The 22,461-nt window shown below is 42.7% G+C and overlaps 1 protein-coding gene across 5 annotated transcripts in view; it reads right to left on the bottom strand.

Annotated features, from left to right (window-relative positions):
• LOC146801829 (potassium voltage-gated channel subfamily E member 1-like) overlaps nucleotides 1-22,461 on the bottom strand; it is a 266,708-nt gene that overhangs the window by 28,029 nt on the left and 216,218 nt on the right. For all 5 annotated transcript variants that reach the window (XM_085621338.1, XM_085621339.1, XM_085621341.1 and 2 more), the window contains one exon: nucleotides 19,738-19,779. The gene's annotated coding sequence lies outside the window, so the exon portion shown is untranslated. The remainder of the gene's footprint in view (nucleotides 1-19,737; nucleotides 19,780-22,461) is intronic.

Here is a 22,461-nt window from a genome sequence, read left to right as displayed (position 1 = left end):
GGGAGTCAATGCAGTTCAAGGAATATTGATGAGATGTGAAATCCCTTGTTGCACAGTCTTGCAGCATGAGTTTGTATTTATTGAGATATCTGAAGTGTCATATTCCGATTTGGGGTGAGGAGTAACTTGCACTTCACAACTGTCCTTGTGTTGATTTGCAGAACTTTAACTGTGCTTTTGCTGAGATGGGAAGGCCTGTTCACTGCTGAAGGTTCATAATTTTAACAGATGAAACTATTGGGAGTTCACCTGCAGATGCAGTAAAGAGGCAGCCAAGTTTGCAAGCAGAAAAACATTTCTTGTGTCACTGTACAGGTTTGGCAATGTGTACATTGCAGTAACTGTTGAACACATTTACTGCTCCAAGAACTGGGGGTGCTCTTTCAAGTAGTAAAATATCTCAGGAGAACACCTTCAGAATTGCCTTTGGTTCTTAACCAAAGTCTTTGTCAAAATTTGCTGCAAAATGTCCCAGTTTGCCCTCTGTTTTTTTTCCATGGGGAGAACTCCCCTGATCCCATCTTATGCCAGTCGGGCTCGCACGCGTTGCTGTCTTTCACACCCCACCAGGTTCAAAGGTCACCAAAGGGGTGCAGTGAATTAGACAGTTCAATGGCCCATGTACTCCATTTGTGTTTCTTTGAGGCAGCTGTTAAATTTACACCTCCCACCACATCCACCCGCAGTATAATGACAAGTAGAGTGTTTGTGGCATTGCCTTTTCATATAATAATCTGCTTATTCCCCTCAGGTTCTGTGTCTGCCCAATATACTGGACGCTTCATTTTATGATCTTCCTGTAAATATAGGAACCAGACATTGTTGTGAACACATTTTACAATCATTGATTATATAGGGCTGTCTGCAGCAAGGTTACCCAGCCATCTGCAGTCTGTTCTCCCAGTTATCAACCTCAAACTGTCCATTTAAGCCACAAGACCCAATCAGAAGCTCTCTGTCTCATTGAGGAGCAGATGTTCTTCATCACCCCTCCCCCCCCCCCTCTCCGGACCTGCTGCCAGTCCACCAAGCAATGTTGTGGTTTTAGCCAAGTATTTGTGACAAAACCACTATTAAGATCCCAACACTCCTGGCCTTGAGCTTCCTAACTGGCCAAGAACTAGTGGCATTCATTTCTAGTGAGTAGGTTGCTTCAGTCTCCTCTTATGTATGGCGAGGGTATTGCTGCTGATAGACTTTGCAATGACTTATAGAAATGTCGCAAGAGACCTATGTCTCCTTACCTGACAAAGGCCATCCGCGCTTCTAGTTTTTAAGGGTGGGGCATGCTACTAATTTTTATGCAAATGCAAAAACAACAAGTTGATGGACAGAATGCAGAACAATGTCATACATTCACCCCAGTGCAGAGATCTGGGCCTAAATCCATCGTTTTTTGCTCATCATGCCATTCCAGTTTGAACCCAGCCATATGCAAATCAGTATGGACCCTGTGCCTCGTGGGAACAGTCCAGCCCGAACTGCCAACCCAGGTCCTCCCTGGACTGGAGACAAGAATCCTAGGATTGGTTTCGGGGTTTCACCCCTCTTCAGCCAGGATAGCTTGATTCCAGTGGCATGGAGAGCACGGGACCCACGTCTGGGCATACCCGTCCCATTTGGGGTGACAAATGCAAAAACAACAGTTGATGGACAGAACAATGTCATACATTCACCCCAGTACAGAGATCTGGGCCTAAATCCATCGTTTTTTTGCTCACCCTGCCATTCCAGTTTGAACCCCGCCATATGCAAATCAGTCTTTACCCTGTCCTTCATGGGAACAGTCCAGCCCGAACTGCCAAGCCAGGTCCTCCCTGGACTGGAAACAAGCATCCTAGGACCGGTTTCGGGTTTTCACCCCTCTTCAGCCAAGATAGTTTGATTCCAGTGGCATGGAGAGCACGGGACCCACGTCTGGGCATACCCGTCCCACTCGGGGTTATAAATGCAAAAACAACAGTTGATGGACAGAATGCAGAACAATGTCATACATTCACCCCAGTACAGAGATCTGGGCCTAAATCCAGAGCCAGGTCTTAAACTTGGGTGGCATGGTGAGCAAAGGAATGCTGGATTTAACCCAGATCTCTTGACGGGGGGTGAATGTTTTGATTTGTTCTGCATTCCATACATCAATTGTGTGTCTTTCCCTTTCTCGCGGGTCCCTTGCTCACTTTGCCGCTGGATTCAAGCTAGCCTGGCTGATGACGGCTGATTAGCCAGAAACCGGTCCCAGGATGCTTGTTTCCGGTCCCGGGAAGACATGGCATGGCAGTTCGGGCTGGACTGTTCCCATGAGGCACAGGGTCTGACTGATTTGCATATGGCCATGTCTGAACTGGGGTGGCGGATTGAGCTAAAGAATGATGATGAATTAAACCCAGATCAGTTGACTAGGGGTGTGTGCTTGCAATGTTCAACACTCCGTCTTTCATCCTCTTTGGTTTTGCTTTGTTCGCCCAAAGTTGGCAGGGTATGCCCAGACGTGGGTCCCTTGATCACTTCGCCACTGGATTCAAGCTAACCTGGCTGATGACAGCTGATTAGCCAGAAATCGGTCCCAGGATGCTTGTTTCCGGTCCAGGGAAGACATGGCATGGCAGTTCGGGCTGGACTGTTCCCATGAGGCACAGGGTCAGACTGATTTGCATATGGCCATGTCTGAACTGGGGTGGCGGAGTGAGCTAAAGAATGATGATGGATTAAACCCAGATCAGTTGACTGGGGGTGAGGGGAATAGTAGCGGGGCTTTGTGTGAACTGGGCCAAGTCGTGCTTGTTCCCCACCAGTCCAGGCAGGTCAGACCTGCAAACTGTAGGGGGAGTCTCGTGGGAAGCCCGCTGTTTGCCTTATCTGGGGGCCCCGATTTATCATGACTATTGGGACCTCCTGGAAGGTAATGTGGGGCGAGCGTTGCGCAGTGCCAAGACCTGTTTTGACTTCTGGGGAACTCTTCCCCTATCAGTAGTGGGCAGGGTTGCCCTAGTGAGGATGATCACTCTACCGAGGTTCCTCTATTACTTCGGGACACTCCCTGTATTGATACCGAGTAAATTCTTTGCGCAGCTCAACACCATGATTACAGGGTTCTTATGGGGGACCGGGAGAAGGAGGGTTGCCCTGGTCACCATGCAGCGGCCCAGAAAAGAGGGGGAGTTTGCGTTACCAGATCTAGAGGCCTATTACCATGCTGCGCAGCTCCAGTGGTTTACGAAATGGGTGGCGTGGTCACATCAGGCTGCTGGGGGATTTGGAGTGGTCGGATCCGAGTTGGCGACTGTTGTCATGCGTTCTGCTGCGGGTCACGCTGCGAGATGGGGCAGTGTCGCCAGATTTGCGGGTGGTGCAGTGGTGCTAGACTAGGCTGGTGAGGAGGTCCCATACGCGCTCGAGATCCCGTTGGGGATGTGCGAGGTGCTGCCCCATGGGGGTGACTGGAGCAAACTGCGGTCCTGGGAGGAAGCAGGGGTCCTCACTCTCGGTGACCTGTATGAGGATTGTAACCTCCTTCCATTTAATGATCTCATGGAACGCCATGATCTCCTGAGGGGAGACTTTCTATTTCATGCGGCCCTCACAGCAGCGGTCAGGAAGCACTGGCGGGGGGGATGGTGGAGCCTAGTACATCTCACGCTTGTCAATACATAGTAATGGCCGTGGGGACAATTAAAGCAGTGACTTGCCTCTACCGGTGGATTACACAAGACTTGCGTCAACCCCTGACAGCGTTGCGACTTAAGTGGGAAGCGGACTTGGGAGTGCCTATTGAAGAGAAACCCTGGGGGGAGGTTGTTGAGAGGGCATGAAAGTGCTCCCGGAACGTGCGCTTCCAGCTGATCCAATTCTACGTCTTGCATAGTGCATACTTAACGCCCGGCAAGATCAACGACTATTTTGGGGCATCGTCTGTGTGTCCCCGCTGTATGCTGGGGGGGGCGGGGTTTCTTCACCTGTTCTGGAACTGCCCGCATTTAGAGGACTACTGGTGAGGAGTGTTGACTACCCTGGCGACTGTGACGGACAGAGAGATAGCTATGACACCGGGGGTTTGCTTGTTGCACTAGTTTCTCCACACTGCTAAGACTAAAATTACCAGCAAGTTTATTGATCTGGGGCTGATCCTTGTGAGGCGAGAACTTACCACCCATTGGAAGACTCAGAGGGGGCCTATCCTCATGCGCTGGCGCAGGGAACTTGAGAAGTGGGCAGAGAGTGAGGGGAATTGCAGATTATGCCTAGCCATGCGCAATGGGAGCAAGTAGTCACTAGAAATAGCCCGGGCGTGGGTGGGACTGATGGAGCTGGTCAAACACCCGGCTGAAGATGAAGGGGGAGTCACAGGTGGAGGGGAGGACGAACGGACTGATGGAAGCAATTGATGCCTGACGGGGTTAGAAGGCGACGGAACTGGAGAGGGCCGAACAGGGATTCCCTCAGGGCTATTGGACTGCATTAAGTTGAGCGCTGTGCGGCATGTCCCCTGATGTACGAAGCAAGTGCATTAGAAGACAGATTGAATGTTTTAATGGGGCAACGGCATGCCTGGGGGGTGGATGGGGTGGAGGGGAATTTGTTGGGGTGTTTGGGAGCTGGAGGGGAGGGAGGGATGTTGGGAGCCATCTAATGGACCTTGTTCTTGGACCACAACAAGTGCGGAGACGAACCGAGCCATATTCTGCTTTGACTAAAAGGGAAGGGAGGGAAGGCCAGAAAGGGGTTTGTTCCAGATCGGAACATTTACCGGCAGCCGGCCCTGGGATCGCCTCAGGTTGTTACTGGCTGTAATTGCAATGTATATTGCCTTCCTCCTGTTTATCTATATTGCCCATGGGGCTGCGCATATGGTGTAATGTTTGCTTTTTCCTTTGAAAACAAATAAAAGTCTTTTCAAAATCAGTTGACTGAGGGTGAGTGCTTGCAATGTTCAACACTCCATCCATCATCCCCTTTGGTTTTGCTTTAATCCTTATTTTGCTATCAAAGTAGGCCTGTGTCTATTAGAAGCACACAAACTGGTATTGTGTATAATGGGTTGCCAATGCAAAAGTGCTGCAGTTGTGCACTACCTGTTCCAGTGTTACAATGACAAACTGGTAACACTGTTGTCTGCCCGGTGCTTCTCTTATGCTCAATGAGGGGTTCATACCTTTCTCTATTCAGGGAAGGCTCATTCTGATAAATAATGTAGACATTTAGGAGAATACGGCAATTCTACTCCAAATAATTTTCCATGTTATAATGCAAATTGCCGCTGCAATTTTGAAAAAAAAAATCATTAATACTCTAGTGGATTTGACAATCGATCTACTGTGGGCTTCAGAATTGAAAGCATGGAATATGGTATTGTAATGTATGCTATTAAGATGCACTTTTTCTGTTTCTGTAGGAGTTACCTTTATGCAGGCCATTGCCCATCAGCCACACAATCTGTGTTCTAGAGCTTGAATGAGTTTTTGCATTCTTTGCATGCTAGAACACAATTTTTTGCAAAGTTGTATCAAGACAACGACCTTTTTTGACAGTTCTTTAGGCCTAGGAGACATAGCTCTGTCATCTCACATGAGGAATGCTCAATGTTGGTTGCTAACAACAATCTTTTTTTATTTAAGTTGCACAGATTCCTGGCAGGTGGTAATATTGCCAAAGGATTGGCACTCACTTATTGAATCTGAGGAAGAATGAAGGTATCAAACTTGAAACTTGGCAGTTACACAGTCCAAAATCAGATGCATTAACTAAGCTGAATATGTGAATATGTGTATGTGTGTGCAGCCTAAAACAAGCACATCTTGCAATGTCTCAACGAGCAGACTAAAAGCTACCTTTGGTCAATAGTCAGGAGTGTTATCTGGAGATGGAATTAAATATATTTCATGTGTTCATTGTCATTTTACAAAATACACTTTCGTTACATTAGCAAAAATAGGCATTTTTCGTTATAACTTTATGAGAACTGGTTCTAAAGTGCCTTGTATTGAAAGTTGTAGACACTGCTTTTTAGTTACCAAATCAAGTCACATAACTTTATTTCGCCAGTCAAAATCTGGCATCAAAAGTATTCTAGAAAAAGAAAATCAACAATAATTTGCACACAATAACACATAAAATCAAGTTTAGAAAGACAATTTGACAATCTAGAGATAAAAAACTTACAAAATAGTAGTCCTTGATTTGTTAAAATTACTCCTAGTTTATGTACAAAGACCCCTTTGGTTATATGTAAGAGATCACACTTAAGCAGTTAATCTCCCCTTTTTTAAAACACATAAATAAAACGAAGCCAAGCAAAAACACGTAAAAGGATCCAATAGTGTCTTGAGGTAATGGAGGGCTGGGCGACAATTATCTAAAATTCAGGTTAAGCATAAGAGGGAGAATATATCTTTTTCTTTCATAAATATAATATTTACAAAAAAATAAAAAATGTAGTTCATTCTACCTAGACTACATGTCACAGGGATAGCGTGGAAGTTCATCAATCACATATATTTTCGATGGATGATTTAACATTAAGAGGATATAAATTAATTGAAATCTTAGTCAAATATATCTATGTTGTAAATTAATAACAAACTATAGGTAAGAAAAATCCATATTGCTCTTACTAGGTACCATATGATATCGTCTGACAGTACAGAGTTGAAAATTAATATCAAATCTCTTCTCATCAAAGTGGGCTAATAGCCAGGCCTTTAGACCAGTTTTTGTTATTGTTGTGCATGAACTCGGGTGCGTATATAGGTTATGTAAACCTATAATTTGTAATGTGGTCTCAATATATTTAAGCCATTTTTTTTTCTATGCCATCCAGATTCAGGCTATCCATTATAATGTGTCTGGTTAAGGCTAAGGTTTCCTTCCGCCACACTAAATGCCACAAAAAGATTGGGGCCATGCAGATTCTATCTGTAATGTATGGAACGTTCAGCTCATGATGACAAAAATAACTGGCACAGGATTGTGGTGATGAAGCCAATTTTTTCAAAAAGCTGTCCTCTATTCCTTGCTGTTTAGAACTATCAGATGTGGCCCAAACTGCTGCCCCATAAGATGCAACAGATTTACAAATCTAAAAAGGCCTCCTATACCTTTTTGCATTAGATGTGCCCTGTTTACTATCATATTTTGCCAATTACTTTCCCTACCAAACATAATCCTTAAATAATTCAACGCATTGACCACCTCTAATGTTAGGCCTTCGATGTACATTCTAGTTTGCTTCTCTAGTCTTGGGCCTGCCACAAGAACAAACAACTTGTTATAATTAACTTTCCAGTCCAAATATGAGTCGCTGCAGTGCGTTGGGGGTACGGGCCAGCAGTACAGCGTCATCTCAGTTGAGGAGTATCGGGACTAGGCTTGAGTTACCAAATCATTCATTCCCCTTTTTAAAGATATTTGCCAGGAACCTGTAAATATTGTCAATCCACTAAAACATTTTTGTTGTAATCCTATCAGTTTTGACCAATATGTTTAAAATGCACAATTTGCCATTCAATTTTCTGTTATTGAATCCAAGGATGGCTCTGCCCCATTGTTTGAAGTGTTAGCCCCATGTCTATTGGCTGACCTATATTAGCAGTCCTTAATATCAGGTCCAGTTGCACCCCTGCTCCCAGTATTACATGATGTTGTGAGTGTCACTGGCATCACAGCACACAAAGCAATGAATGCAACCATGAGGAATGCCTGGCTTGTGAGGCCTGGAAGGACAGACAGAATGGACTGTGCCTGCTGAGAATATTGTTCAATGGCCATTGCTTGCAGGAGGTACCAAAAGGATCCAGGTCCACTCACAGAGGAGAAAATGGGACTCACCACTCATAGCAACAAGCAAAATATGCATTAAATGGTCTCTTGATCCCAAAAGACAATCACAGTAACTCATTTTGAGAAATAAAAGTGTATTTAGCTTAAGCCTAAATTCAATCTAGAACTATTACTCCCCTTCCTTGGATAACTGTAGCTAAATGCATAGTGGTTCTCTGTCAGCAGGAGACCGAATGAGACATTAAAAGAAGGAACCTCAATTAATTCAACAAGCACTGACAGAGAGGCTGTATTAAGTAACATAGGTAAGTGAAAAAATATAGTTAACAATGTAAATCAATTGAATTTACACATTAGATCACCAATGGAAAAATTTGTGTTTGGACAGAATAGCGGTAAAAAAATATTGTGATACAAAAATATTGTTTTGAGAATATTGGGACATCAAAAATATGATCGACAGGAATATCGAAGGTAAAAATATCATTTTAATGTTGTTTTTAATATTGTTGTAAAGAATATTGATGTAGAAAACATCCCTGTATGTAATATTGTTTGTAAGTGTTAATTAGCATGTAATTTATTGCACTGTGAAATATTGATTTTGTTCATTTTTTTATTTGTGTTTCTAGTAAGATAATTTTTTAGTTATGAAATGTTTGAAATGTGTATATTTATTAATAGGATATTAGGTTTTATGGGCATAAGGGTAGGGAGATTTTCAAAATGTATATTTAAACTTAAACATTATGTTAATAATTTTTAAGATATGCATAATAATGATTTGGAATTTTAAATTTTATTTTGTTATAATAATATGTTAACTTCCTTTGAATTATGATATTTATTAATCGTATAAAATTAAGAAAATTAAAACAAATTACAATATATATACCATTTTATTAAAGTGAAATACTTAGACATATTTTTATGTAAAATGTTATATTTTATCATTTTTAAAAAATATATAGTTTTAATTAATAAAAATCTAACATTTACTTACATTGTTTTATATTTTATGGTTGTTAATTTCGGAATAATAGTTTATTTATTATGTTATGGTTTGGAGTGTAGGAATGTTGGAAAAAAATCAAAGGATTTTCAATAGAAATAGTAATAAAAATATATTTTTTATATTTTAATACTTAAATCTGTTGAAGGTGGAAAGCAAGATGGCGGCTGCTTAGGTGGTTGATAGCAGCACACTGACTGAAGGTCTGAAGCTATTATTGAAAATGCCCTGTGCCCAGCGGTAACAGCAGAAAGAATTGAAGTAAGAGGAATTGATGCCCCCAATGAATCCACTCCTGCCACTGCTGTGTGTGGGCGGACTGGGTTAGGCTAGGGCTGCAAATCCTGAGGCAAGTTCCAACTGCTCAATTCCTGTGCCTGGACTGTGGTGGGCTGAGTTGGCTCCTCGAGGCGATGGGGCCAAAAAATGCACGTTCTGGCAGAGCCTCCGACACGGGAGGGGCCCGGCAGATGCAGAGCGGACTGACGGCTGAGCAGGAACTGGAGAGTCCGGTGAAAGAAGCACCTAGGCGTTGGCAGCGTGCACAGCGCCAACATCACGAGCAACTCCCTGAGAAGAGAGGAAGGGGCGGGACCACTGGGAAAGTGTGTCCTGCGGGCCCCTCAGTGGTTGACCTGCTACAGAAAGGTCGGGGACAGCAGACGGGTCTCGAGGCAGACCACGGAGGAGCTAGCAAGCCGGGAGCGGATCAGAAACGAGAGGAACGTCCGGTGCAAACGGGCTCCCAGGGTCAACCGGCAATAGAACCATCAGTTACACCCCCACACGGAGGTAGGCTGGCAGAAGTAAATGCCCTGCTTGGAGAAGCACTAACTTTGACTGATCGTGTACATGCCAGGAGGGTAGCATGTGAGGCCACATCCCCTGACAGGACAACAGCAAGAGGGGACTCTATTGGGCTAAATGGAACAGGAGAGAATACTCAGTACATTGAGACCCTCCCCGAAAGTAACGCTACAGCGTTACTCACCCGGAGTTGGGGGAAAGTGCTCCCATATTAGAACGCAGCAATCATATACAAACAGGCAAGCATGTTAATGGGCAGGAAATAAGTAAGGAAATGGGTATCTAGCCAGGGGCAGAATCATTGGATTATCAGCAAGGTGAGCAAAATGAGCAAGGTGTGGTGGGGGCTGAAAAAAGAAATAAAGTAGATCTAGAGAAAGATCCTAGAGGCTGTTTCTTCTCAGTTTCAGAGGGAGCGGAATGGTGCGAGGATAGCCTTGGCTCCTCCTCTGATCTTAGTAATTTTGAGCCAGAAGAAAGTGATGGAGCCCAAGCCCTAACTGCTTGGAAAGTCAGGAGAAAATTTACCGCACAACGGTTGGGTGGCAAAAATCTTAAATGGGACTATATCTCAGCAACTCAATTGGCAGGCTCACCGCCAGGGGAGAACATACCCCCAGTTGATCCAGACCCCCCCAACTCTGGAGGCCATCTATCAGGCAATAATGTCGCATAGAGAAGAGACACGCCAGGATATTCGAAAGGTTCAGTCTGCTCTGCGGAAGGTGCAGGGGGTGGTTTGGAAGCTTACCAAGTCTTGCCATACCATCGGGGAACGAATATCAGATCTTGAGACTAGGATTGTTACAGCAGAAGCAGACCTCACAGCAACACAGGTACAGACAGAAGCACACGAGGTCCAGTTAAAGGACATACAGTGGAAACTGGAGGACCATAAAAATCAGCAGAGAAGGAATAATCTGCATGTACTTGGGATCCCAGAAGGTGTGGAAGGATCTGATACCTGAGCATATATAGTAGAGTTGTTAAAAGTTTATTTTCCTGAACTATCCGAATGAAACTGGTCACAAGAGATACAGCGAGCTCACCGTACCCCCTTTAAGCTGATATATCCTGTAAAAGAGTATGCAAGGCCCCGGGCTATTCTTGTTTAATTTGGAAACTTTTTGCTTCGGCAAGCGATTTCAGAAGAAGCCAGGCCCAAATCAAAGAGGTCCAGTGGAGGGGAGTCCTTTTTTGTGCACCCCAACTTTTGTCACGCTACAGTGGAGAGACGATGGAGACTGAGACAAATGGTCAAGCTATTCCAGAAAAAAAATGTGCAGGTTTATCTGGTCAACCCAGCACAGTTGAAGGTGATCTGGGAGGGTCAGACGCAATTTTTCTGCTCTGAAGTTAAGGCAAAAGAATTCCTGGACGGTCTGGACAAATCCAAATGAGAATGATGTAGAAGCCTGGGGGTATGTGTAATAGGCTCAAAGCGGTGCCCTTTAGGAGAACTAAGGCTGAAGTCTGAGTGTTTAGGATCATTAAAAAAAAAAGAGAGAAAAAGGGGGTGGAGGGCACAACTTTATATCAACTTTACACAAACGAGTTAAATACATTATAGATATAACCATTATTATGTATATATTGAAGAAACCTGTTGAAGTAAATCACAGGGAGGTATATGAATATTTTTGTTTAATATATAGCCCCTGGTCAAGTGTGCTGTGCTCATCTCACGCACAGACCTAGGTCTGAGCGCTTCACTAGGGTGGCGGTGGCGAAGGGGATGCGGGTGGGGGGTGGGGCGACAGGGAGATGAGGGAATGGGGGAGGGCAAAGGTGGGAGGCGATGGGGGTAAAGATAAAACAATATATACCTAGAGATGAATATAAGGTTACTGCAGGAACACTGTGCTGTGTATGGCTTAATGTAGCTAAGGCAACTAAGGTATATCAGGCTGGCTTGAAGAATAAGCTAAATGGATCAAATGAATATATGTACAGTAAATACTTCGCCGACAGGGAGTGTGCCTCTCCTTGGGCAACTGTGAGATTAAATCTAATTCGGCCGGTCTGGTCGAGAGGCGCACCGCCTCTGAGAGGAGCAGCTCCGCTACTTTTCAACCGAGGAGCAGAGCAGACCAACAGGCGATTGGCAATATTTGAAAAGGTGCTCTGGGCTCAATGAGGACAAAATATTTGGTATATTACTGCAACTTGCCAGCAACCCTACTTGGGATTAATTTGAATGGACTTCCAGTCCCAGAATGCAGTATTGTGACTCACCTGTGTGTCATTTGCTGATTGAATTTTTCAATAAAAGGGTGAACACTGGGAGCCCAAAATGGTGGCAATGTGTGGTAGCAGCGTATTCCTATGAAGAAGGGCGTATGCGCGAAACGCGTCAGGTAGCTGCAGACGACGATGTGCCTGACCCTTTTCCTGTTCTAAAACTTTGCTGACAGGGAGTGCGCCTCGCCTTGGGCAACTGTGAGTTTGAATCTAATTCGGCCGGTCTGGTCGAGAGGCGCACCGCCGCTGAGAGGAGCGGCTCCGCTGCTTTTCAACCGAGGATCAGAGCGGACCAACAGGCAATTGGCAGTATTTGAAAAGGTGCTGGGGGCTCAACAAGGACATAATATTTGGTATATTACCTCAACTTGCCAGCAGCCCTACTTGGGATTAATTTGAATGGACTTCCAGTCCCAGAATGCAGTATTGTTACTCACCTGTGTGTCATTTCCTGATTTAATTTTTCAATAAAAGGGTGTACACTGGGAGCCCAAAATGGCGGCAATGTGTGGTAGCAGCGTATTCTTATGAAGAAGGGCATATGCCCGAAACGCGTCAGGCAGCTGCAGACGACGATGTGCCTGACACCCTTTTCCTGTTCCTAATACTTCACCGACAGGGAGTGCGCCTCGCCTTGGGCAACAGTGAGTTTGAATATATAAAAAATCTAATTAGAAAAAACATCCTATTATAATTTAAAACCTTAAACTATTTAAAAATATTTAAATTTAAATTTCCCACTACAGTCAGTGCAACAGTAGGGAAAGTGTTAGATAGTGGAGGGGTAAAAATTACTATTGCCACTCTAGTGAGTGCAACAGTAGGTAAAGTGTAGAATAGCGGAGGGATGAAAATTACTATTCCTACTCCAGTGAGTGCAACAGTAGGGAAAGTGTTAGATAGCGGACGGTTAAAATTTACTATTCCCACTCCAATAAGTGTAACAGAAGGGAACGTGTTGGATTGCAGAGGGGTGGCATTTAATATTCCCACTCCAGTCAGTTCAAAATTAAAAACTAACAAAACATTAACAACAACAAAACAATAAAAATATATAAATATGTTACAAAATGATATACAAATATATTTAATATTAAAAATTAAAAAAGTAAAAACATATTATAATGGTAAATACATATGACAAACACCTACAAATAATATATTAAATAAACTAAAAAATGATTTTCCAAAAAATAAATATTTTTATTTAGAAAATATTTAGAAACAAACACATTTTTATTACATACATTTTGTTTTTTTATTTCCTACCCTACAACACCACACAATTCACAACCCACATGTACTTCCATAATTAAACATTTATTAATTGACAATTAATTAACAACTAATTATTAATTAATTAAAAATACATTTCTTTTCACCTTTTACCCCTATAAACCCCACACCTGAAATTAATTATACAATTACCATAATTAATTGTCAATTAATTAATTAATGTTAATTACCAACTAATTATTAATTAATTCAAAATAAAATTACTTCCCACCCTTTACCCCTATAAATCCCACAACCCTTTTTTAGAATTTATTTTTGTGCTTTCTAGTATACACATTCTTATCAGTTTCTTCTCTGGACATCCTTCCTCTTTTCAATGTAATGCAATATCACAGCTACATTTTGTCTTCTCCTGAAATGGGGGTCTTTAATTGGCAATGGTTTGCACCTTTGTCCAAGTAGAGGCCCTTATTCCTAGTCATGGTAAGGGGGATACAGAACTAAAATAACCCCTGCTCACCTCATTGGTAGCTTGGCAGGAGCAGACAGGCTTATCTCAGAGGCAGTGTGTAAAGCATTTGTTCACACATACAGTAATACAGTGAAAACACTACAAATGGACACCACACCAGTTTAGAAAAATAAGTAATCTTTATCTAAACCAAACAAGACCAAAACGACAAAACTCCAACATGCAATAATCGAAATATGACTTTTAGAAGGTAAAAACAGTTCTGTTCATAGCAAACTATAGATGCAATACTTTCAACACTTAGGGGCCCATTAGGATGGTGGGCGGACTTCAGTCCGCCCGCCATCCTCACGGTGCTGGGACCGGCTGCCAGACGTGCGGCAGCCCCGCACCGCTGATTAGGATGTGACCGCCACCCTGGCGTCGCTTTCCGCAGATGTGAAATTGCGACGGGTGCTGCTTACAGCAGCAACCGCCGCAATGCCAAATAGACATGTAATGCATTCCCATGCAAAACGTGGCAGGCACAGCGCGGTGCCTGCCACCTTGTGCATGGGAATTCAGGGGGGTACCATGGGTACCCCCCAAGTGCACCCCCAACACCCCCGGAAATTCCACCAAAGCACATCCCCGCCAACCTTTCCATGGCGGCATCGCCGCCATGGAAAGGCCAGTTACCGCACCCAACCTAATATGCATGGCGGCCCACCATATTAGTGGGCAAGTCCGCCCGGCCGGCAATTGTAACGATTGCCGACCGGCAGAAAAGCGGTGGACGGACTTTACATCCACCGCGATACCCTCGCCATAATAATATAGTAGGGGGTAAATCAAGTTGGCCGAGCCGGCGGTGGCGATCCGCCTGCCATCCTAATGACCCTCAAAGTACCTCGGATGCTTCAAAATCATAAACCATAACAGCTGCAGGGAAGGTGATGCGTCGGTTCCTTATGCCCAGGGAAGGTGATGCATCGACTTCTTTCTCCAGGGGAAGTGATATGTCGGTCCCATACTGCAACGCAGGGGAGGTGATGCGTCAGTTTGTTATTGAAGGGGAGGCGAAGCATTGGCTTCCTACTAAGGCCCCGGTGTTCTTGTAGACATGGCGCCCTTGTGCGATGCATGGGGATCGGGGATGTGGTAGTTCTCGATGCGGAGTTGGCAGCGTGTGCTGTGTTGGTTTCTCCAGCCGCTGTCCCACGATGCGTTGGTTCTTGCAGCCGCACAGTAGGCCCGCATTGGAATTGGTGCGGTGATCTTGCCTTGTGACGATTATTCCATCCGCGGGCAGCTGCTGCATCGGTTTCTTTAGCAGCACAGAGGCGAAGCGGCAAAAAGGGGTACGTGCTTCTCTTCGTTGTGTCTCATTTTCAGCTTCCAACAGCAAGAACTATGCCCAGAGGCACAATACACAAATAGGCACCTCTTGGCAGGCCAGAACTTTCAGCAAGGAAATTCAGGGGAGTTGGTGAAATCTTTGTGTTCCTTAGACTGCAGAACAGCATGCAAGCTCTACTTCAAACTCTTAGAGATCTTCTTCAAGCAAGAGACAAAGCACACAGCTAAGTCTTTATCCTTTACTTGGAAGGCAATGCAGGCCAACCCCAGACAACTCACAGCAAAGGGGCAGTACCTCTCCTTCAGCCTTCCCAGCTTTTCTCCTTGGCAGAGGTTCCTCTTGAGTCTAGAAGTAATCTGAAGTTCTGGGGTCTGGGCACCAATATTTACACAGCATTTGTCTTTGTTCTCTTGTGGCAGAGAGGCTCTGTAGTCAGTCAAAACCAGTTCTGTCCTCCCTGGTCCAGCTTCCTGGCAGGAAGGGGAGACAGCATTGTGTAAGGCAGACCTGGCCCATTCATGTATAAGGAAATCTCATCCCCCTACTCTAAATGCAGCCCAGGTCTATTCAGCCCATCCCAGCAATGACACGCCTCAACCTCCCAAGTGGCTGTCTACAGTGAATGCACATACCCAGCCCCTGTCACTCAAAAGCCAGACAGTCAATCCACAAACCAGCAGAGGCACACAGGATGGCAAAGCAAGAAAATGCCTACTTTTTAAAAGTGGTATTTTCAAACAGAGAATGTAAAAATCATCCTGACTGAAAGATGCATCTTTATATTCTGAGTTCAGTCATACTAAACTTCGCCTTCCTATCTTGTCCCAATGGGAAGTTATATTTATAAGATGGTATAAATAAACTCCCTTTCTATCCACTGAGACAGATAGCCTTTCAATAGTGAAAAACGAAATCCAGTGTAGTTCACTTGTCCTAACTTTCACATACAATGCACTTTGCCCACAGAGGTACCTTGGGCCTACCTTAGGGGTGACTCATATGCAAGAAAATGCAAGGTTAGGCCCTGGCAAGTGGGTGCATTTACCAGGTTGACATGGCAGTAGAGACTGCGCGCAGACACTGCAATAGCAGGTCTGAAAACCTTTTGCAAGGCTGCTTGTGTGGGTGGTACAAACAGTGCTGAAGACCCACTAGCAGCATTTTATTTGCAGGCCTTCGGCACACACAATGGACTGCACTAGGGACTTAGTAGTAAATCAAACAACCCAATCATGGAAACACCAATCCATAGTAACACTTAACACAGAGAGCATATGCACTTAAGCACTGATCAGCTGTGGTAAAGTGCCCAGAGTCATAAAACCAACAAAAACTGGGTCAAAAACAGAAGGCTCAAAAACACAAAGTCTGGGGATGAACAAGCTGAAAAAGCCAGGCCTAACATCTCCTAACACACACTTCTTTCTTCTGTGATCAACAACACTGAAAAGAGTATGGATTGATAGACTTCCTCAATGTGAGGTAATCAAACTGCTCCCTAACATAACTTTCACAATTTCCGACTCCTAAATACCGAATCGCTATTAGCTGATTCGCTATTTAGAATTTGAAAAATTGAGAATGCAAATCATATGGAATCGCTAATAAAAGAACAGTCACTTTGATACACTAAGGATAGTGATTTTCAAATTGCAATTCAGTAACAATTGGATATTTGGAAATCGCTATTTAGAATCCTCGTACATCTGGCCCTTAGTTATTTAGTATTCACAAACACTGGTGGCTATGCCTCCCTATAATTCACAGAAACATGCCAAGAGTGCAATGGCTGACAGTGAATAACTCACACTGTACAATTATTTATCCTTTATTTTCTACGCATTATAAAAAGCTGCAGTAAACCCCACCACCCAAGCTCCAGCTAACAAGCATTGCTCTCAAAGAGAAATTTTAAATGCATTAAAAAATGTCTTTATTTGTTGTATTCTTTTTGTTTACAGACAACCAAACAGTATAAGTTACTGCTTTCGATAAAAATTGCATTTTAATGCCATACTAAACTTTGTTATATGAAAAATTAATTTGGGATTTTCATTAATAAAAACCCATGTGCCTTTTCTGTGTTTGGTGAAGCAACCCGAACTACCGGGCTGATTAGGATGGTGGACTGACTGTAGTTCGTCCGCCATCGGGGTGGTGACCGGGTCCGTCCGCAATACATGCGACGGTTCCACACACCAAATCAGGATGTGACCATCACCATGGCAGTTGCATTTTGCATTTTTATATTGCGGCGGGTGCTGCTGACAGGAGCACCAGCCGCGACATTAAATTAGCATTTTTTGCATTTTAATGCATGACGTGGCAGGCATCACACTGTGCCTGCCACTTGGTGCAGTGAAATGTAGGCGGTTACCATTGGTTACCCCTCAGTGCATCCACACCCTCCCGCAACGGGCCCCCAAATCCAATCTCCATCAGCCTTTCAATGGCGGTTTACCTGCTACAGAAAGGCTGGCTGGAGACAGCATTGTGATTTGGCGGACGGTGCCTGCTAGGCACCGCGACCATTTCCTGGATGCAGACCGCTCCGACAGGCAATCGCAATGATCGCCTGTGGCAAATCTGTGGCAGACGGCCTTTGCCTCCACGGCGTTCCGAACACGATTCCCCCCGGCATCGTAATGGGGAGGGAGCAAATCACGGACAGATTGCGACAGGACCACCACCGTATGGCTGGCAGGGGCGGTCCTTCCGCAATCGTAATCGGCCCCTATTTGTTTACTTATGATCATTTTGTCTCTCTTCGTACAATGCACCATGCAGACAAGTGAGACACTGAAGTAACACTTGTATCTAAAGCAAAAAGTGTCAGCCTATCTGTTCAGCACTCCTTCCCCGTAGTCTCTCTGGTTGTAGTTACTTTATGTTGTTTTTTTATATTGCCCTTTATTATTCATCTTCCCATATGACATGGCACATTTTCGTTAGTGATGATCACAATGCTATAGGTTTCACATTTACATATTGTAAACTCAATGGAAAAAATGGCATTCCCACAAAGATATTAGCCAGATAGTAATCAAAGTTAATTGCTATACTCCCACCCAGATTTCTTCATGATGAAAGTTGGAAGAAGCATAAGATGAAACTTACTTCAAGCAACAGCTTAACCTGTATTCTTTAAAAATATTTTCATAAAATAAATATATGCACAACTTACCGTGATTAAATAAGTAAACAATCTGCTGAAAGTCTCTAAAAGAACATTAGGAAGTCCGTGTGCATGTGAAAGTGATGATAATTTACTTTCTAAGATTTAAGTACACATTAAGATATGTTAAATAAACAGAGCAGAGCATCTGTAAACATTAAATTATACCAGAGCACGTATTCTTTCCATTGCAATGATAGTATTGTTTGAGCCAGAGTCTACATATCCTGCACATTGTGTTTCTTACAATAGCAGTAGAAATCTTTGGCTCCAATCCAACATTGTAAACTCATCACTGTAGCCACATCGAAAAGAGCAGCACAATTCCTTAGTCATATTTTCTAAATCAGAAATACATTTTCTACAGTTGCTGTCATGTCCCTGGACGTACCCTCTGGTCATCCGATGCAGGCCGGCTGGCCGGTCCCTGGTTCAACACAATGACTAAAGGGGGTCGAGCCTTCTCGGTCTTGATCCCGCAGTTGTGGAGTAAGCTACCAGAAAGCCTTCACAAGGAAAAAACCCTTCTCCCAATCAGAAAAAAACTGAAAACCCTCCTCTTTACAGAGGCCTAGGCACAACACGCGCTTTGACCGGGGACTAACAGTCAGCCACTGGGGGAGGGAGTGGCCATAGCTAGTCTCTCTTAGCGCTAACAGACCTGATGGTGATTATGCGCTCTACAAATCCCAATTAACATAACATAACATGTTTATTAGTACAAATGGGAATTTATTCTCAGGTTAAAAGGTTCTCATGCAAAAGATTTTCAGTGGTAATTTGACCCAAAATCCTCAGTGACATCTTGCAAGATGCTCTATATCATTTCATCAAGAGGTGTCTCCATACCTATAACATGCACGCGGCAACATTTGTCTTATTGACAGACAGAGGCTCTTTCTAGGATAGTCTAGTTTATGGACGACATTGATTTCACGTGATGGAGGATCAATGTACATGGTTGTGATTTTGATTTCCTCGAATTGAGGCTAAAAAACATACATTCCCTTTCACAGCTTTTCCTTCTGCTACTTGGTTCTACCCAATTACCTAAAACGGAAATTATTGAGACTAGTAGGTTGATTCACAAAGCATCTATGACATTTTCTACACACCCTTGCATGTTTTTGTGAATCAGCCAGAACACTTACAACTCTCTATTAGTATCTCTATTGGTAAAACTGCAAAGAGGTCACAGTCAACTTGCTATTTGTGCTAATTATCAATGTATTTTAAGAAAACAAATGAATTCACACAATATTCACATTCCCGATTAAAATGTTATAAATCACTTAGAAAAGACTTTAAATGTATCTATTTTCTCAACTCTGTTGGCACCAGTTAAATTTAAATCATGGAAATTAATGGGCATGTTGGCTCTATTTTGTGCAATATAGAATTCATAGTAGTTTCTAATTTGTTTATGCTATCGATTTGTTGCAGTATTTCAGACAAGTCTTTTATCCTAATACCCGGGTCCTTCATTTGCTTTTCAAAATCAGTTACTACAAAAGGGTTGTAAAGAATCGAACTGAGGCTTCTTTTACCTATCCAGCAGACCTCCTCTGATCCATGTGCTAGATCATGGATTGCACGTGGTGGATTGTACAGTGATATTCTTGCAAACCTCTACAGAAAATATTACAAAATGTGTTTATAAGAAGTGTAAGCACATTACTTACTGAATCAAAGGGTAGAGTATCACCGGCTTTACCCAGCAGGATCTGAAGTGGAAAACAAAACATTGGTGAGTGTGGTTGCACAAACAATCATTATTTGCACAAGTGTTGCTTTTTTGGTCTGGTTTAGGCACAGATTTAGCTATTTTGTGAGCGTCATATAAATAAAAATTAAATTAATCAAACTAAGAAATAAAACATACATATGCACATGCATAGAGGGGTTTTAGGTCAGCCCCCTTCATCTATTGGTCTGCTGTACTGTCATTCACATTTTGCTTCCACACACCCCAGCACACATCATGGAACAGCTCACTTCAGCTATGCTCTTTCATGCACTGTGAATGGAGATATTTTTCTTCATGATCTGCCTAAAATAGGTGTCAGTGCCGGGGCAGGTTGGCCATAACTTATTCTTTCTATTCTTAATAGTTTTTTCATTTTTAATATTCAACTGACGGGGTGCAAACTATGCTTTCAGGTTATAGTAACTCAAAACAGCAGTTCCTTGTTTTTTGTGCAAATAAAAATAATTTTGTTTCCTATGCAGTAAAGCTATAAAAAGATTCCCATATCTTGTCTGGGTACACCTGACTGCTAGGATGCAACGATCTTGTTCTAATTAAATGATATATGATTGTTAAGTGTTTTATAATAAAAAAAAAAATTGCAAGCATATGTTATTCACATTTAGGTGTGTATATACAATATTTTAGTTTTAGGTATACAAGGTGCCTTTGGCATCATTTAGTATGAGGGTAACAATCAATATATGTGGGTATCTCACAATTTATGAAATCATTGTAACGCACTGGAAAATTATTCACAGTAGAAAATGCAAAATATATAAAACAACAAAAAGTCTGACCAGGGTTTCATTGAACGTTATATATTATTTATTATTTAAGTTCTCTGAAGTTGCCAATACATGTTAGATCTTGCCCACCCCGCCAGTAGTATATACAGTAAATTTGTGTTTAAATCCCTCAAGATTACTTTGTATAACTGGCCTGTAGAGAGCTGTCTTCTCTATCCACCAGCAGTCCTAATCCAAACTAGAAGATGGTGCACACTGAATAATGCAAACATGTATGTATGGACATTCAAGTTTTAAAAAGTGCCTGAACAAGTAGTGCATGTGCACATTCTCTAAAGAATCAAGAATAGAATGTACAAATCTCCAAATACAGATATGCCAAAATGTATTAACATTACATTGCAAATGTGGGACTTTGCTTGTACCTTTTTAATGTGATTTTTTTACTGAGAAAATGCGTCAGTTTATTTTAACACTTCCAAATGCATCACTTTGAAATTGAAGTGTGTTTCATTGAAATAATCAAGTATGGTATTACTGGGAAAAGCAACAGTTCAACTTTGTTTCTCATGAAATTGACTACAAATAAAGGAACACTTATCAACACACCCTAAATCACCAAATTTGTAACTATGACACTAACATAATCAATCGTACAGATTAATCCTATAACCTTAGCCCTTTAACCGATAGCTCCTTAACCACAACACTGAATCTTTAGTCTGAATACCCAGACCCTTAACTTTATACTCTTAACCGAACATACAATCCTTAATTCTAAAACACAAACCCTTAAACCTACGCCCTAAACCATGTACACTGTCCCCCAATCTCTAACCACTAACCTCATAGCTTTACCTCTTCTACACAATACCCTTAACACTACACTTTTAACCCTTTGATCCATAACCCCTTAACCCACACCCCAACCCATAACTATTAATATGTATCCTTGTATCCGTAAAGCACATTACCAATAACATTTACCCTATACTGTCTTCCGTTTACCATATACCCTACCCTTAAGGACTATGCCCCAAATCCTTTAGCTCAAACAACAAAACCAATACCATTAACCCCAAACCCTAACGCCATACCTATAACCCTTAAACTGCTAGCCCTGTACCTATATATTTAGTCCCTAGCTCCCAAACCTTATCCCTGTACCACAAATCCTCAACAATATACTCTAAAACTTTGGTCATATACCCCAAAACCATTGTATCCTTAACCCTAATCCCTATCTCCGCTCCCTTGACCCCTAAACCCTGTAATCTAATCCTATACTCCAATCCACATACTCTCAACAATTATAACCTATACATTCAACCCTTTAACCCAAAGTATTAATCCCTTAAGGGCCGTTCACCCGTACACTCACTTCAATATATTTTGGGAAAACTTTGGGAAGTGTTTGATTTGCAAAGTAGGTATTTTTAGAACTACTAATTGGGAATAGTTATTTTTAGAAGTGATGGCTCCGATGTTTTGGAGAAATACAAATGCACTCTAGTCCATTGGGTAGAGTCCCACCAAGGTAACAGTTTTATAGTATTATTAAATGTTATAAAAAGTGTGCGTGGGTGGCCAGACTCCTATTTGAAGAGTCACAATTAATCTTTACTGAATCAAAGAGTACATGAAATCTCTGTAAAGATGCTATACTATGACCAAAAGGGAATTTTTGCTTTGGTGGATTGTGGGTGTGGCTGAACATATAAGGTGTGCCTCACCCTACTTTTGTTGTGCACATTTCACTGCTCTGAATGCTCTTCACTAGTTCTCCACCCATCAACAGTTACATTCAGGAAACATTGGCCAATTTAGAACATTGAAAACTATTATAACATGGGGAATCAAGAGATGTCAGCATGGGGCCAGTTTCAAACGGTGTGTACCACTGAAGGAAG

The sequence above is a fragment of the Triturus cristatus genome, chromosome 8 (assembly GCF_964204655.1).
Source record: "Triturus cristatus chromosome 8, aTriCri1.1, whole genome shotgun sequence".
Classification (NCBI taxonomy): domain Eukaryota; kingdom Metazoa; phylum Chordata; class Amphibia; order Caudata; family Salamandridae; genus Triturus; species Triturus cristatus.
Note: the sequence above shows the minus strand (reverse complement) of the source record. Positions and strands in the feature narration are given on the sequence as shown.